This window comes from Euphorbia lathyris, chromosome 2 (assembly GCF_963576675.1).
Source record: "Euphorbia lathyris chromosome 2, ddEupLath1.1, whole genome shotgun sequence".
Classification (NCBI taxonomy): Eukaryota; Viridiplantae; Streptophyta; class Magnoliopsida; order Malpighiales; family Euphorbiaceae; genus Euphorbia; species Euphorbia lathyris.
Window position 1 is genome coordinate 93,720,110 of NC_088911.1, and position 13,546 is coordinate 93,733,655.

Consider the following 13,546-nt stretch of genomic DNA (forward strand, 5'->3'; position numbering starts at 1 on the left):
GATGGATTTGGCGCCCTTTTATGAATCCAAATTGATTCTCTGTAACAATTCGGCTAACAATAATGGCAAGCCTATCAGCTAAGATCTTTGAGATAATTTTGAATGTGAAATTGCTCATAACAATCGGCCTATACTGCTCGATTGTCATGGCTCCAGGGACTTTGGGGATAAGAGCCATCAAGCTTGAGTTCAGCCCACCAGAGATTTCCCCATGCTGAAAGAACCACTGAACCATTTTACACACATCACTACCCATAATGCTCCAATAGGACTGAAAGAATTGACCGGTGAAGCCGTCAGGGCCAGGAGAGCTAGAAGGATCCATGGAGAAAACCGTATGTCTGATGCAATCCTCATCAGGGCAGGAGGTTAGAGAAATGTTCTCAAAATCTGTCACAAGCCGAGGAACCATATCAGAAACCATAGACAGATCAACCGGATTCCCACTTGTGCTAGCGAATACGTTAGTATAGTAAGAGATAATATGATCAGAAATGATACTTGAGTCAGTGTAAGAAACCCCATCAATTGTTAAAGCAGAAATTCCCATATGCGATTTGTGCATTGCAGAGACACGGTGAAAGTAACTTGTATTACGATCACCTTCAGCAAGCTACCGCACCCGGCTTTTTTCTTTCAAATATGTTTCATGCTGAAGCAAGTGAAGATCCAACTTCTCATGAGTGGCCATTTCACGTTCCTGAAGATTCAATGACCAACCAGCAGTTTGAATAGTCTGCTGAATATCTACAAGGGAGTTGCGCGCCTCATCGATGTTAGCATTGAAGTTACCAAAACTATTAGCATTCCAATTTCTCAAAATAGTCCTCAGACCACGCAACTTATGACACAATAAGGGAGTCGGTAGGAGAGCAGGGGCAGGGCCATCCCAATGATTTTTTATTATACCATAAAGCTCAGGATTACTAACCCACATTTTTTGAAATCTGAACCGAGAAATCCTACCAGAAGTAGTTGAAAATTTGAACAGAAGGGGGTGGTGGTCCGAGTGATGACGCGTCAGCCCCACACAGCACAAATTCCAAGCATCCGCAAAATCAGCCGAAACTAAAGACCTGCCAAGCCGAGAATTGACACGCGCCTCACCAGTTCTCCCATTACACCAAGTGAAGAAACAACCAGTAGAGGGAATATCCAACCAATCCCCATCATCCACAAAATTCCTGAAGTCACGATAAGGTCTCGTAGCCGGAGGCCGACCAATTTTCTCATGAGCCCCAAGGATTGCATTGAAGTCCCCAATTAACAACCATCTACCTTGTAAATTCAATTTGAGAGCATTTAGAGTCAAAAAGAGGTCAACACATCTGTTTGCCCAAATACTGCCATACACAATACCATAATAATGTCTAATGCCCTGCACGTCCTGTTGCAATACCACAAACTGTTCATGCTGAAGAATTACAGAGATTACATCAGTCATAGCAATCCTTTGAAGAATCCAAAGAGTTGGTTTATCACGCAGATTAACAGAAATCAGTCTCATGCCAATGCTGGACCAAAACGAAGGACGAATTGCCTCAAAGTCAACCATTGGTTCAGCTAAACAAAGAAGATCAGGTTTATGTTGCCTACATAAATCAGAAAGGTACCTCTGAGTATTAGGGTTGAGGAGCCCCCTACAGTTCCAGAACAGAACTGTCATTCAAAACGAATAGGGGGTTTGATGGCCCGTTTCACCCGGGATTTCTCTGCCTCATGTTTTCCGCCTTTACATGCTTTAATTGATGTCACAGTGTGCCACATTTCATCATCTTGCTCAGCCTGATCTGCCCAGGAAAGAGAGGGAGAAATGTTGTTGTTACCAGGAGAGTCAGGCCTCTCCACATCATCAACCGGCTCCATTTGTCCCATGGGGCTCCGAGCGAACACAAGTTCTTTATCAGGAATGTCCTTCTCAATATCAATCACTGTAAGGTCAGCAATAATTCTGGCCGTGGCGACTGCCACCAGAACAATTGCACGATTCTCATCAGAAGGAGAAGGTTTCTTAGCCAGAGGTTTTGGAAAAGATCGACTCTCCGGTGGTTTTTTGTTTTTCCTGCAGTCATACGCTGAATGACCAATAGAAGAGCAAACTTTGCAAAACTGAGGAAGCCTTTCATAAACCACCTCAATCCAGATGTTTTTCCCTGCTCTCTCAACTCCAAGTTTCATCGGTAGTTCTCCTGCCAAGTCCACATCCAACAGAAGTCTAGCAAAATGACCAAAATCACCCTCAATGGTAGCTTTGTCAAACCGAATCAATCCCCCAATCCCTGATGCAATGTCCGAAAGAATTTGTCTATCCCAATATTCCCATGGAAGAGAGTAGAGGCGAACCCAAACCTGTGTATTAGTGGAGCGTTCGGCATAAGGATCAAAATCCGGCACCCAATGCTGAAGGCGAAAAGTGCCCGGACGGGTATTCACAATCCCCTTATTGACAACCAAATCGTGTGCTTCTTTGGAAGGCAAGATTACTTGGAAATATCCTTTACCAATCGCAATTAGCCGCCACTGAGCAGTGATTCCCCAAATCTTGGTTAAATTCACCTTGAGATCTGCCACTTTCCAAGGGGAATCCCCTTTAGATAGAACGAGTCTTCCGATAAGAGCGTGTGAGCAGAGAGCGATTCTCCTCTCATAGGCTGATTGTGAAATTCGAATGGATTTCAGACCACCGATGTCAGTAACTGTGGCAGAGGATTGATGAACCTCAGGAATGCCTCGTTTAAGAACAGAGGAGAAAGACGGAATGGGCTTGTCACTAGTAAGGGGCTGATGAGGCAGATCTGAAGCGAAACGGAGCTTAGGATTAAAGAGAACTTCGATGCTAAGGAAATCTTCCGGAGGAGGAGCCATGATCACCGAAGTGGCAGGACGGCGAGCACAGGGGGCTGAACGAATCCGACCACCTCAAACACAGTCCAGCCACAATAATTTTATTTCACAAATTTAAATTATTATGAGTGGATTTAAATTATTATGAGTGGTTAATTTCTGAAATATTTATTTTATATAAATAAAATATTTATTTTAAATCAACAGCAGGCAGATTGTAAACGGCGACGAGAGCAACCGGGGTGACGGCGGACGCAGAAGTCCAGGACGGCAGCGGGCTCAAGGTGCGGTCAAGAAAAAATAGCTCGCCAGAGAAAGGCGAGCCGAGGGCGGCTATGACGGCAGCGGACGCAGGGGCGAACAGCCAACGTCGATAACACGGAGAGATGGGACGACGGCGGCGGGCTCAGGGGCGGTCCGAATGCAAGAGAGAGGAGAGCCGAGGGCGACGACGGCGGGCGCAGGGGCGACACGTCGATAACGCAGGAAGGAGGGAGCATCAAAGGAGCGTCAAACAGATCTGCAAAATCCACCAATCACCATCGAGAGAAAGGAAAAATTTGAGACCCTCAGTTAAATGATATAAGTGTTTGATAAATATTAAAAATAAGTGCTGAATATTAAAATATTAGTTAATAATGTTTAATAAAAATAAAATAAAGTAAAATTTTAAGTTAAATATTTTGACTTATCAAAATAAGTGATATGTAGCTTAATTGAATAATTTAAGTGGTTAATAAAAAACCATTATCAAACATACTTAAACTAAATAAGTGCTTAATCTATTAATTTAAGTGATTTTTGTTTTTATCAAACAGAGCCTTAATTAAGTATTCTAATGAGATTAGAATTATATTTATATTAGATATAAATAATATTACTAAATCCTTTTATTTATCTAATTAGAAAACCTAATGGGATTAGAAATCTAATTAACTAAGCATAATGAGATTAGGGTTACGAAAATCAAAACACTATATATAGCCCCTACACTATACAATTCGGCCAAGCTAACTCTAGAAAAGAAAAAATTCTTCCCGAACCTCACTCGAAAAATTATCTTTTCCAGTTTTGTTCGTTTTTTAGTTCGTGTGGATACTATTAGAGGCAATATAGTTGGTTGCTTTAATGGATTGATTACTAATGTTTTAGTTTTATTTTTGTTTATGTTCGTGATTGACGGTTGATATCCTCGTGGGCACTTCGTTTGCAACGATTAATGGATCTTGGAAAAGGGAAATAGATAAAATTTTATAATTCTGCTACGCCTAGACTTGTCTATTTTCCTTCCAAGTTGGCCTGAGGACGAGGTCTATATGGACGACCAGGGACACACATACCTTTATTCAGACGTTTAAATTTATCTGCCCAGTGATTAACTCCACACTTGAAGCATTGACCTCTCATTTTCTTATTCTTTGATTTGTGTTGTTGTTTAGAGGACATAATGATGATATTAGCTTTAGGAATTATTGGTATATGATATGGTATAACAGAAGCTCGGGTACTATTAACAGTCCTTCATATGAAACCATACAGTCACAAAGGTCGTAGTAATCAATGTTGGCCCCTTTTGTGTGATGAGAGATTGAATGGGTTTGTGATAATCTTCTCCGATATTTTTGAACAGTGGAGACAGTAAAACATGCACTAAAAAATGGGTTTCTCGATGCTTCCATATCATCAAGAATAACTTTGATTTTTTGCATGTACTCACTAATAGACATATCATTTTTATTTAAGTCATAAAGATCAAGACTTGGTTGAAATTATCGAGTTCTAGAGACAACCCCATAAGTACGCTCAAGAGCAACCCATATATCATGAGAGAATTTGAATCCAGTAATAATAGGGTATATGTCTTCAGTAATCGAGTTCAATAGTAAGACACAAACAACATTTTCTTTATCAGTCTAGTCATGTAATGTTGGGTTTAACATAAAAGCATCAACGGTACGAGGTAGATACTAAGATGGTGGGGGTGTGTTGCAGATGACATGATCAAAGAGTTTGTGAGACTGAAGAATTGCCTTAATACTAATTATCCACGAATAATAATTGTGAGGTGTAAGTTTGATGTAAATGGTAATGTTGGTGAGTGTTGGGCGAGGTAGTGACATTGCATTCGGTTTAATGTTTGAAAAAAATGGAGGTAGGTTGTTATGGTAATATTGATTAAGTAGTGGATGAATTCTTAAAATGCGGGATTGAAGAAACGTGAGGATGTCGATATATTTGGTAGTGATTGAGAGACGACAATATATCCTAAAAGGTGGAAACTTGGTCGAGGAAGGGTATGATTGATTGGGTCTGGCTGGACGGTGCGAGGAGGAAGGGTTGTGTTATGCGGGTTGGGAGGGAAGGTGAATATAGGTGGGGTTTGTGGGCAGAGAACAGAGTTGCCTTGCCAGTTCGAGGAATGATATGAACTAGTGACAGATGAATGTATATGTTGAGATGAAAAAGGTGAAGTAAATCGCTATGTTGATTGGAAGGAGGAGGGGATTAAGTTGTTTCGGTAATGAAAGTAAATCGAGATTCGTCGTTAAAATAAGAATTTGCCCCTAGAAAACATCAAATTAGCAGACGAATGTGTTGCAATAGGATTATGCAGGTGAGGCAGGGGGTTCTAGTCGATATTCGAACTATAGAGAGGGCACAATGTGCGAAACAAAGGGAGGGAGGTGGCATTGTGGTTATCGGTAGTGGAAGTTTGAATGGAGAGTTTTGCTTTGATACCATGTTGTAATTGGTTATGGTTAAGGAGATTGAAGATAATAACATTCCCTTAATTAAAACGTGTATTGAATATATATATATATATATATATATATATATATATATATATATATATATATATATATGTGTGTGTGTGTGTACGCGCGCGTAAAAGTCCTAAGCTTAATAATACTAACAGATAATTACAAAGTAAATATAACTATATTTAACTAACAAGATGATAATTATAAAATAATTTAGTAAATAAACAATAGATAATTATACTATAATTATCTCAAATAAATAGAGATATTTAGTACTCTCTATTTTAAAATAATGACCATATTTGATTAAATCACATATATTTAAAAAAAATGATTGATTTAGATTAAATTTATGGAAAATAAACTAAAATACTATTTATCTAATTCTAATTGCCTTGAAAAATAAACCTTGAAATAAGAAAATTTGTTTAAATGTGATAATTAATTTTTAGGATTTTGCCCCAAAATGGGGCTTAAAATGGAATATTAACCCCATAAAGTGTCCGGTTAAACTTTATGCCCACTGTGGGGCTGGTTTAACCGGGAGTGAAACCGGAAGCTGGTCTTCCGGTGTCGTTTTGCAAAGAAACCGGAAGGCTAGCTTCCGGTTTCTGATTTTTTAATTTTTTTTAATAAAAAATAGAAACCCTTCCGGTCTCTAAGCCCTTTGGGCAGAGTGTGGATAAGACCACACTCTGCCCATATTCCACCGAATATATTCGGTGGAATAGGGCTGTTTTCTTCACTGCTCCCATGATGGGAGCAGTGAAGAAACTATACCTTCACCCCGTGAATGTATAGATTTTTTTTTATATATATTAACTCTTTCTTTCTCTCACATTTAAAAAAAAACCCCTCTATTAAACTCTTTCTTTCCCTCATCTTTCAAAAAAAATCCTCTATTAAACTCTTTCTTTCCCTCATCTTTCAACCCCTCATTTCTATTTACAATCTTCTCTCATTATAATCTTCTTTTATTTCCTTTCTTCTTCTTATTTCCCCTTAAATATTTTATTTTCTCTCTTAATCTCTCACAAGATTATCTTGCACCGCTTGAATCATAATTTTGTACTCCAAATGAGGGCAACATTGTTACTTGTGGAGTGAATGCAGTACCAGATGGTTCACCGATCTGTAAACCTGTCATCAATTCTGCGGTGGTCATGGTGTGTTGTTGTTGTTGTTGTGACGCTTCAGGCATAGAGGATGCATCAAAGCAAAAAGATGACGACATATTTAACTGTGTTGGTTGTGGACCAGACTGTGGAAAAACCTCCTCATTCTATTGTGGATAGTATTGTGCAAATAAATTAAAGTTCATTAATGGAGGAGGAATTTGATTTTGGCCTTACGGAGGAGGAGGATATTCAATTTCATCTCGACGGGATGTTAGAGTCCTTCTCCTCCTTCTCGTTTCCACAGGCGGCTCTTGAATATACGGTATTATCGGTGTAGTTGGAGCACTTTGAATGGGATACATACTAGCCATTCGTTGATTATGATTGATGCCTCCGAGCACACTGCCAGCAATATCTCTCATGCTTTGCCATGCACCTTCCTTGGGTTGCATGTGATACAGTCGTTCAACACCATCCGCCTGCAACATATAAAAATTTTAAACGCCATACTAAATATTAATATCTATCAAATATAAATTGTTGTTATGTTACTTACACATGCCTCCCTCCCGGGACTTCTTGGAGAGATCCATCTTCTTGTACGTGTCAAGTACCACTGCATGTACTGCAACTGCAAACACAAGTTTCGCGTTGCTGGTTGTATTGTCGCTAACCAACTATGTCTATGTTGCTTCCATGCATCACGATATTGAGCATGTCGAACAAACCATACCTTATCTTGATGGCCACGCAGATCAATAGTATGGAGCGAGTCAATAACATTAGGTTTTGCAGGAATGTGTTGCTCAAACCCAACATGTCGCATGCATCTATCCGGGTGATGTTGTTCCACAATATGCACATATATAAGTGGCACTACAAAACGCCACACATTTTTGTCCTCGCCTATACATTGCATGCATAACCGGTATGAGTTCTTTGTATGGCTCCCATATCATCTGTCAAATATTAATTACACTGGGTCACTAACTAATTGTGACTAACATTAATTAGCTATTTGGAAAACATCCACCATAATTACCTCCTCTTCTTTCTGCTCCACCACCTGGAGATTGGGAAGATGGAGTCCCGTGTGACAGTCCAATGCCTCCCTAATGAAATTGAGCTTATGCGTTGGATCACGGGGGTTATTAATCTCCACTGATTTCCACTTACAAATATTTTAGTAATGGATAATAAGGTTAAAGTAATATTTTTAAGCATAGATAATAATGAAATTGTGTATGTTTTTTACCTCATAGCATATGGTTTTCCACCAGCAATATCAACAACATGTCCACTGCTAGGGGCAATTGGTACAAGTCTCTCGTATGCCCAATATTGCAAAAATTGTGCACACCCACCTATTTGCTTACACGTAGGGTCTGTCGCTTTACACATTTCTCTATACAAATTCGCTAACATTGCGGCACCTCACGCATATGTTCCTGCCACATTGAAATCTTCCAACAAAGGTAGGACCATTAACTGTACCTTATTGCCACTCTTAATAGGAAACAAAAAGCCACCCCATATATGCAGTATCAATGCCCGTGCATGACACTCGATTATGTACTCAGATGCATCAATTGGAGGTTGTGATGGAAACTTCTTAGTCAACCACGACATCTTCAACTCAACCCCGGTAATATCATGACCCTTTCTTGGCCGAAAACCTAATAACTGGTGGCATATCGCACACCAGTCAATTCCTATCTTTCCAAATGTGACGGCTTCACCGTCCACACGAAGTCCAGTCAAGACCTCCACATCTTGTAATGTCATTGTTGCTTCTCCAACAGGGAGGTGAAATGTGTGTGTTTCCGGCCGCCACCTTTCAACTAACGCTGTTATCAATGCATGGTCTATATTAATAAGCCCCAAATCAATAATTTTTCCAAAGCCTGCAATTTGCAACTTTTCCAAAACTCTTAGATTTATATTTTCAAAACCTTAAGGTTTCACTGCTCTGGAAGGCTTCAGTGCTTTGTAATTGTCCTACAGATTTTTCAAACACATGTGCAAAAAGTCACTTCAAGTGTTTCTAAAATTTATATTAGTGTCAGAAAATTGATCACTATTGATAAAACGATAATATTACCTCCTCCAACCAAACACCTTGGGAACGGTGTATTTTCTGTTGTATCAATAAATCATCAATTAGTGGCCCTGGATTTATTAATTGTTGAGGTCTGTTTTGATTAGCCATTTGTTCCACGTTATCCTACATATTATACAAGTACATAAATGTTATCTCAATATTTCTAACATCAAACATATTGCTAATATTTATTACATTTCTAACATATAACATATTTGTATTATGAATTTTTTTAACATATTGCTAATATTTATTACATTTCTAACATATAACATAAATAATTCAAACATTTTTAATATTTATCATAAATCAAACATTTCTATTATGTAACACATTTAACATAATTCTAACATATTTTCATATTTCTAACACTTTTCAAACATTTAACATATTTATAACATATATATCTAATATTTAACATAATTTTTTTTACACATTTCTCTAACATATTTGTTGTTTTTTCATTTAATTAATTTAATTTCAAATATTAACATATTTAATACGTATGAAATAAATAAATAATTACATACCTTTTTTCTTTAGTAGATATCTTGTATTATGCACCAACATGGAAAAAATAAAGTTAAGTAAATATATTGAAAATAACCAATGTATTAATACTAATTCCATATACAAAAATATTTAGATAAAAAATAATAAAAAAAATTATTTCAAACATTTATAAAATTTAAAATAATTCAATATAATTTTTATCATATTTCTAACATTTTTCAAACATCTAACATATTTATAACTATATATCTAATAATTAACATAATTTTTTTTACACATTTCTCTAACATATTTGTTGTTTTTTCATTTAATTAATTTAATTTCCAATATTAATATATTTAATACATATGAAATAAATAAATAATTACATACCTTTTTTCTTTAGTAGATTTCTTCAATTATGCACTAACATGGAAAAAAAATAAAGTTAAGTAAATATATAGAAAATAACCAATGTATTAATACTAATTCCATATAACAAAATATTTAGATAAAAAATAATAAAAAAATTATTTCAAACATTTATAAAATTTAAAATAATTCAAACATTTATCATAAATTATACATTTCTATCATATAACACATTTAACATAATTTTATCACATTTCTAACCTATTTCAAACATCTAACATATTTATAACATATATATCTAATATTAAACATAAATTTTTTTACATATTTATAGGTTTTTCATTTAATTAATTTAATTTCCAATATTAACATATTTAGTACATATGAAATACATAAATAATTACATACCTTTTTTTTTATTTAGTAGATTTCCTCTATTATGCACCAACATGGAAAAAAAAATTAAGTCAATATATAGAAAATAACCAATATTTTAATGCTAATTACATATAAAAAAATTACATTGCTTAAATATACCTTTAATTTTTTTGAACTCTTCAAATGTAGTGAGAGATAATCTTGTGAATTGTGAGAGATTAAGAGAGAAAATAAAATATTTAAGGGGGTTAGTGGAGTAGAAAAAAATAATAAGAAGAAATGGAATAGAAGTAGAGAAGAAGTGTGAGAATAAGTTGTGAATTGTAAGAAGAAGAATGGGAATAGAAGTGTTAGAAGTTTGAAAAATAAATGGAAGTAAGGGTTTGAAGGGATAAAAAATTAAATAGGAGGAGTGAAATAATTAAATAGAGGGATTTGGGGTTTTTGAAAGATGAGAGAAAGAGTGAAAATTTTAATGGGAGTGAGGAGTTAAATAGTTAAATTTAAATAGGGGGTATGGGGAGAGATGAGGGGAGGGAAAAAATAAAATAAAATAAAAAATACATTCACGGTACCGTGAATGTATATCTTCACTACTCCCATCATGGGAGCAGTGAAGCCATATTCCACCGAATATATTCGGTGGAATATAGGCAGAGTGTGGTCTTATCCACACTCTGCCAAATGCTAAGAGACCGGAAGTCCACCTTCCGGTCTCTATTTTTTTTAATAAAAAATAGAAACCGGAAGGTGGACTTCCGGTTTCTATTTTTCATTAAAAAAAAAATTAAAATTAGAAACCGGAAGCCAGCCTTCCGATTTCTTTGCAAAACGAAATCGGAAGGCTGGCTTCCGGTTTCGCTCCCGGTTAAACCAGCCCCATAGTGGGCATAAAGTTTAACCGAGTCCTTTATGTGGTAATAATTTCATTTTAAGCCCCATTTTGGGGCAAAATCCTAATTTTTAATGGATTGAGTAATTAACGTAATAGGAGAAGTAAAAATAAATTAGTTATTTTCATTGTCTAATTAATTTTTTAATTTTTTTTTTGAAAAGGGAGGCACGAAAGGCTTACCTTTGAGGGAGAAGAACAATCTCGAATATGTTTCCCGTGGAAGATATAAAACCGACAAACATCAAAAGCAAGAAATATTAATATTTGGTTAGCAAATTCTGGAATTGATTAAAGAAAAAAGGGATGGAAGAACCTATTGTAATTGATAATAAATTCTAGAATTTCTCCAATAAACAGTTGTTGTCTATAAATGCCATGCCTTAACTTTTGAAGCCTTTCTGGTCATACAAGAAACCTCACCCCTCTAATGTCTTGATATTTATCTTTAGTACATATTAGTAAAATTCATCAAAATAATAGAGTAACAAATTGAAGTTATCATAATCTAACAAATTGACTTACCTAAACATAATTTTAGATGGAATTCTCTTCAACTTATATCATAATCCTATAAAACAATTCTTTCCATAGTCAAAGAAACAAAAAATTTGATCATTTATATCATAAACAGCAACCATGAATAGATGTGATTGCAATTCTTACCCATGAATCCGAAGTAGCAACTGTAATCAGAACATGAAAGTTGGCCTGGAAAGCAAAGTGAAAGAAAATTATAAAGTTGTGAAAGAAAAAGCTTTCGAAATCTATAATCTGCATTATACTAATGCCCACATTGAAATTTTCTATAATTAAACCAATGAAATCAACTGTAACAGTAAGAATACTTAAGGGATAGTTCAAAATTCAAATTATATGTCAATATACAACACAATAAATCTGAAAATGCACATCAAAAGAGAACCAATGTTGAAATTGAATTGAAAAATACCTGGAAAACCCACCTTACCCTTGGGAACCCGATTTCCTCCTTCCACCTCCTCTTGGGAACCTCATACAAATTACCCATCTAATAAAAATGACATATCTCTGATAAATTCTTCAATATACATTGGAAGTTTACCTCTAATTATATAATTGGAAAACCCATTAGAAAAGGAAAGGTTGGACAATTTACCTCTTCCAAAAGTCTTTTTGGCAAAGCAAATGGATAAATTTTCTGGCATTTGATGCAGATGGATAGATAGAGAGAGTGAGTGAGAGTTAACCCGGTGATAGGATGAACATAAAACCGTCTGATTTGGATTAAGAGAGAGATTGAAATTGGGGAGACGGAGACGGAAGCAATGGATGAAATCGTAAATGAAGCAGTAGTTGAGGAAGATAGAGTAGATATTTGAGAGACGGTTTTGATTTGAGAGAGAAAGGGAGAAACGGTTGATAGGAGTGAGTTTTGAAACCGTAAATGAAAGTGGTGGACATGATAGAAAGGTTTGGAAACGTAAACGTTAAATATCCTCGTCTACAGATTGTGGAACAAATTAAATAATCAAGAGAAATTAGAAAATGACAACTCAGCAGTTATAGTATAAGAAAATGACACGTCAGACAGTTTGTCTGCAACTTTAGAATATAGTAATAGATAGATAACTTGAAAAAGAAAAAAAAACGATGGGAAGAAATATAACCTTTTTTTTTTTTTTTTGTACAAAACAAAAGAAATAAATACTAGGAGTGTAATGGTCGTATAGTTAAAAAAAGGTAAGACTTATTTAATTTGTATTTTATTATTTCCTCTACCAATTGGCGTCGTACACGTCATCCCACTTGTACTGCTTTCCCCTATCCTCATTCGCACGCAGCTCTCCCTCACTTGCTTGCTGACCTCTTCGTTTTCTTTTTCACATCTTAATTTATTTGTTAATTTTTAAGTCCAAAAATCAGCCTGCTATAAAAAACAACTTCATTCAGAGTTGTCGTAAAGATGATGAAAAACTAATTAAAGTGAACTGGAAATAATTGATGATCAGAAAATAATAGTTCTGTTGTCTAATAATGCAGAACATTATAATTTAAAAATTAAATATATAATAGTATTGGTATTGATTGAATTATAATTACATATAAAAGCTATGTACTTGTTTGTTTGGTTGGATGGTTAGTTGATACTTCTACTAGTTCTTTGATTAGTAAGAGGAATCTTGAACTAAGAAATGGATTCTAGTTGTTTCCAAAAAAAAAAAAAAAGGTTCTAGAAACTAAAAAATGGTATTTTGAGCAATTTCAATAATCTGGTTCATTGATATTTCCGATCTATCACACATATAATCATACTTGTTTGATTTTAAAGAAGATCTTCTATAATTTCGTTGATTGTTATAGAAGTTATTTGTTTTGTATTAGCTCATTAATTAATTAATTATTAGTGTTAAGTAAAATTATGATGAACTGTTGCTGTTAGTATATATTTTAAATTAATCAATAAATAAATTATAAAAATAAAAAAGTAAATTCTAAATATAACCCATGTGGTTTCATCGATTTATGAATTGATGCCTATATTTTTTTGTTGCAAAAAAGGAATTTGAGTTCTCATCGTTATCAAAACTATGAATTTTTAGATTGA

At 35.1% G+C, this 13,546-nt stretch overlaps 1 long non-coding RNA gene across 1 annotated transcript; it reads right to left on the reverse strand.

Annotated features, from left to right (window-relative positions):
- Positions 1 to 6,887: 6,887 nt before the first annotated feature.
- On the reverse strand, positions 6,888 to 8,397 carry LOC136217393 (uncharacterized). The gene is made up of 4 exons (XR_010683475.1): positions 7,980 to 8,397; positions 7,767 to 7,885; positions 7,281 to 7,683; positions 6,888 to 7,203 (listed from the first exon to the last, which is right to left on the reverse strand). It is a non-coding gene; the product is annotated as an uncharacterized lncRNA (long non-coding RNA).
- Positions 8,398 to 13,546: the final 5,149 nt, after the last annotated feature.